A 5,985-nucleotide genomic window follows, 5' to 3' on the forward strand; every position below is an offset into this window, starting at 1 on the left:
TGGGTCAAATGGTAGCTCCATTCCCAGCTTTCCAAGAAATCTCCATACTGCTTTCCAAATTGGCTGCACCAATTTGCAGTCCCACCAGCAATGTACAAGTGTACCCTTTTCCCCACATCCTCGCCAGCACTTGTTGTTGTTTGACTTCATAATGGCTGCCAATCTTACTGGAGTGAGATGGTATCTTAGGGTGGTTTTGATTTGCATTTCTCTGACTGCTAGAGATGGTGAGCATTTTTTCATGTACTTGTTGATTGATTGTATGTCCTCCTCTGAGAAGTGTCTGTTCAGGTCCTTGGCCCATTTGTTGATTGGGTAGTTCTAGAAGTTCACATCCAAATGGCATAGCACTGGCTATGTCAAGGACTACTGTTTGGCTATATCACATTATGGTGGATATCAGTGGTGGGATTGCATGCAGAGAAAGGATTGTAGTTTGAACTAGGAAGCAGAGAGAGAGGTAGGAGTCAAACATTCTCCATTTATAATACCCTTTTCTCAAGAATTCAAAAGTCACATAAGAAATACCTTAATTCATTTTGAGGGCAGCTTCTGTAATGACACAGAACCTCCTGTTAGGCCTCACCCCCTCAAGGTTTCTACCAACAATGCAACCCTGGTGACCAAACCTCTAATTATATAGACCTTGGGGAGCACCCAAACCATTAACAGAGACTAAGACTGTATTTTCAATAACTGCTTTTAAATGTTTCATAACTTCAGGACAGATTTGGGAATCAGTGAACCAAATAACTAAAAATCCCTCCAAAATTAAGTTTTTCTTTAATTTGTTGTAATCAAAGCAAAACAAAATTGTTTTTTAATTTTATCATGTCAACATTATTTTTAACATGAGACTTCAAAACACTGGATCATACATACTATCATTTATTAGTAAAAAAAAAATTCATTTGTACTCCTTCCCTTCTTTTACTACTAGCCTTGCTTTACAAACTAAAGACTAAAAACAAACAAAAAAAAAATACCTGCAGATAACATTTCATATTAATTGTGATTTATAGTCTATCAAAAAAAGGAGTGACAAAATTTAAAAAAGTATCTGATGAAAGAAGATGTAACTGGTATTAAAACTCCTACTTTATTTCATTTACCGAATCAAATATTATCCATCAGTTTGGAGTTGCCTCTGTGTTAGACTTGCTGATTCTGCACTCCAGCAGCTTTGTAGACCAAGCTGTCAGCAAAAGAACATACATAATCGTTGGCACAAATTTGCAGTGATACTTGCATTGCTCTCTGGGTTTGAAATAAATATAGCACATTTTTCTTTACATCTGTTGCCTTCTCATGCGGATGTGTTTGTGATCATCTGCCCAAAATATAGTAGCATGCAAGTCTATTTCTGGAAAACAACAAAAAACATCCCCACTCTCAATTCAGTAGAATTCTGGCTTTGAAGGGGGTTTATGGAAATAGATGTGGAATCCTTGGTAGATAAAGAATGAAGACAAATACTCAAAGTAATTATGTATGTGGTGACTGTAAGATACTTGTTATACTGAGAGATATTTCTACCACAAGTCCATCCAATTCTTAGAAAATCAGGAAAATCTAAATTATAAGCCTTTTGAGTTTAACAAAGATTTTATTGTCATATTTTAAAGTAATAATAGATTGATAATACTGGCCTAACCCTATAAAATCAAGTGAAATTTTCCTTTGCAACAAATGGATTTCAAATATGTAACTTGCTGATGCACTTGTTTTGGCATAGATTTTAACAAAACCATATCCCTGAACAATCAAACATTGTAGATGGCTCCTTATCAAGGGTTATAATGAAATTTGCTATGTGTTATTCTGAATTGTTTAAAGCACTCAGATACAGAGTGGTGGTAACTAGGTGATATAATTCTGGAGCTTTGTTTTCACTCCCAAGCCTATGACTACAGAGATTAAGGAATCTTCTAATGTTGGCAAAACAAACCACTGCTACTACTAAGGATGATGTAGCATATGACCTTTTATAGACTTTGGTCTGTTAAAATTGAGCCACTTTCAAAATGCCTGATTTTAGATCTCCAAATAATTGGACTGTTTTCTGCTCTTGACTTGAATAATAATAAGTTAAGTGATAAGTAAGCAAGTTGCCAGGTAAGTTTTGAAAGAAAAAATCCTCCTCTACCTTTTGGGATTAGTATAGATTCAATCTTCACCATCTACCATATATGCCATCCAATGATTACAGAATCATGAACTAATAACAGAGCAAAGATACACCTATGTTTAGTATAATTGTAGTGGTGAGTATGTACTATTGCACTTTAATTCCATGAAAATTAATCAATGATTATTCCCTGCAAAAGGATTAATAAAATATGCAATAAATTAAATATCCTATAATTAATTTTAACATGTTTAAAGTGATATAATTTCACATATTTTTGTTTGATTTTATGCACACATCTGTATTTTCACCGAGTCTTCTATATGGTGATGACAAAGGCAGCAAGGACAGACAAAAGGTAGAGTAATTGACAAAGGTAAAGGAGGAGTGGCATCAAGGTGGCAAGAAATTTAACCAAGAAAAGGGGAATTCAAACTTGGCACTTGAGAACATATTGTATAATTTAATAACCATTTATATATTTATTTGACCTCCTTTAGTATATTTGCCATAATTATTTATGAAGTCACTGATTCATTGATCCATTTTCTTCATTCGACCATATATTGAGCACTAACTATATACCACACTACTGTTGGCCATACACATACAAACCTCAATTAAAGTTCTGGTTTTTTAGAGTTTACATTAATGCTGAAAGATAATAAATAAGTAATTATGGCTCCTTGTACTATGTGCTAAGAGAGGCATATGAAAATTACTACAAATGAGCAGAGGAAGAAGGATTCCTTCTGTTTGTGTGCAGGATACTCAGAGATTTAATATATTATTAGAGTTGTTCTTTAATAAGTGAATAAGAGTTAATAAGCAGAATACTAGATAAAGATTTTCTAAGCCAAAGGGACCATGGAAAAGAAGTATAAGCATAGGGGACATATTCTATGTGGACTCTACACTTTGTGGACTAGAGGGAATTGGAGACTAAAACTGGAGGCTCAAATATTACTGGTATTTATATACATAGACAATTCTTTCTAATAGACTGTAAGTTTCTTAATGTTAAGATGCAGGTCTCATCCTTTTTTATCCTTCCATTACTTATTTGATAATTATCTTCTGAGTGTCGCCAAGACAGGAATTAGAGTTGATAGATGGTATTACTAAAGTATTGATCTTACCATGAAGGAACTCAGATTATATTGATAGAGAAAAATTTAAAAACATAATTGCAGTATGTATGATGAATTTTGAGCAAATAAATACTCTTTCTTACCATATTTTCTAATATTTCATAAATCTCATGCAAATCTAACTTTCTGTTTGTTTAAAAATAGAGGCAACACCACATAATTTTCTTTCCTTTTATCTATTTAGTAGTGTTCGGTATGAAACCCAGAGTTTAGTGAATGCTAGGCAAGAACTCTAGCACAGAGATACACTGCCCAACTCTGATTTCTTAAGAAACATAAAATGCTTTCACTTCATAAAATACTTGTGGATCTCAACTGAAATGAACTAAATCTAGAAAAAAAGAAGAAAGACAGTGCTCCAACTTACAAACAAAAGTTGCTTGGCAAGATAGTATAGGCGACAAAGACAGTGTATGAAAAAATACTGGCCTATGTATTGGGACGTGAGGGAAATAGAGGAGTAATTGGAAAACAAGCTCTGATGTGTTTTTAACATGTTGCTTTTAGGGTTTGGATTACATTAAATAAAGACATACTGCTGCTAACATGGTTGGTCTCTTTATTTTATTGATTTTTAAAAAAGCAGAATGCATTACAATTCTTATTAACGTATATACCACATTTTTTCATATCTCTGTTTGTATATAAAGTATGTTGACACCCAATGTATGTCTTCATACATGTACTTTAGATGATGATGTCCATCACATTCTACCATCCTTACTAATCCCCTGCCCCCTTCCTTTCCCTCCCACCCCTCTGCCCTATCTAGAATTCATCTATTCCTCCCTTACTCCCCCTGCCTACCCCACTATGAGTCAGCCTCCTTATATCAGAGAAAACATTCTCTGTTATTTTGTTATTTGGGGATTGGCTAACTTCACTTAGCATTATCTTCTCCAGCTCCATCCATTTACCTGCAAATGCCATGATTTTATTCTCTTTTATTGCGAGTAATATTCCATTGTGTATATATGCCACATTTTTTTATCCATTCATCCACTGAAGGACGTCTAGGTTGGCTCCACAGTTTAGCTATTGTGAATTGTGCTTCTATAAACATTGATGTGGCTGTGTCCCTGTAGTATGCTCTTTTTAAGTCCTTTGGGTATAGTCTGAGGAGAGGGAAAGCTGGGTCAAATGGTGGCTCCATTCCCAGATTTCCAAGGAATCTCCACACTGCTTTCCATATTGGCTGCACCAATTTGCATTCCCACCAGCAATTTATGTGTGTGCCTTTTCTCCCACATCCTCACCAATACTTATTCTTGTTTGTCTTCATAATAGCTGCCATTCTGACTGGAGTGAGATGAGTAGTTTTGATTTGCATTTTTCTGATTGCTAGAGATGATGAGAATTTTTAAAATATATTTGTTGATTGATTGTATATGCTCTTCTGAGAAGTGTCTGTTCAGGTCCTTGGCCCATTTGTTGATTGGGTTATTTGTTTTTTTTTTGGTGCTTAGCTTTTTGGGTTCTTTATATACCCTAGAGATTAGTGCTCTATGGTCTCTTTCTTATAACAATGAGAAATAAATAAAATTGAGGAAAAGATTGGATGAAGTAAAAGCCCTTATCTTTCCTCTTTTAATATGGGGAGAATATGGGAGGAGGATGCTTTAAGGAAATAATTTAATAAATGTAGGGTATTTAGAGAGCTAGTAGTAGAAAAATAGTAGCAATAAGTATTAAGAGCATACTTTAAAATAATGAAAATATGGCTTACATTTATTGCTAAAATATGCCAAAATACATGGAATATGTTTCATCTTCATAAAAATCCTATGAAGTAGGACCATTATTATCTTTATATTACAGTTATAGATACTAAAGTACAGAGAGAGCAGGTGACTTACCAAGACCACAGAACTAGTATGTGGTAAAAGGAACATTTGAACTTAGTAGTCTGACTGGTGATACCATGATTATAGAAACTGCAGAGACTGAGGTGAAAGTACCTTGGGTGCTATGACAGAAATAAAATAGATATGTGTGTGAGACAGAAATAATAAGGCTGTTTCCCTACCTCCACCAAGGCTTTTATTCATGACATAAGGTGTTTTAAAAAAATGTTTCCACCTATGACCAAGTTTAAGAGCTGCTGACTTCCTCCAAAGCTTGTGCGTGATTTTCTTACAATCCCCACATGAAAAAAAAAAAAATGCCCAGCCCTGACTGCTATAGAATCTTCCTGGGGTGGCAGTAGTAAGCACCTCCATCATCATTTGCAAGCCAGCACAGACAGACCCAATATATCTGGGCAGGAAGCTATGTAAAGTATAAACCTTGGTGGGAGGAGCCAAAGACAGAACATGTGCAGAAATCCTGAGTTGTGTACAACCACTGCCAAACATGCTTCTCCTAAAGCCTTCTCAGAGAGTCAGTCTGGGAGCCCTGTCCCATGTGCTGTCTTCCTTATGCACAAGCAGAAGTCCCATAAAAGCCTTATCCAATTGGTATTGCTTCCTTCCTCATGAATTCTTTTGCAAATTGAGAGGAAAAGAACTCTGGGCTAATTAGAAAGGAGTATGGGTGGAGGGAGAAATGGCAGCAAAAAGTAATGTTTGAGGGCTGGGGATGTGGCTCAGTAGTAGAGCACTTGCCTAGCACATGAAAGGCCCTGGGTTCAATTATCACAGGTGGAAAAAGAAAGTTAAAGATTGATATAAGGCAAACAGCATAGATATACAGGAATCATGTAATATG

Source organism: Marmota marmota, unplaced genomic scaffold, assembly GCF_001458135.2.
Source record: "Marmota marmota marmota unplaced genomic scaffold, marMar, whole genome shotgun sequence".
Lineage (NCBI taxonomy): Eukaryota > Metazoa > Chordata > Mammalia > Rodentia > Sciuridae > Marmota > Marmota marmota.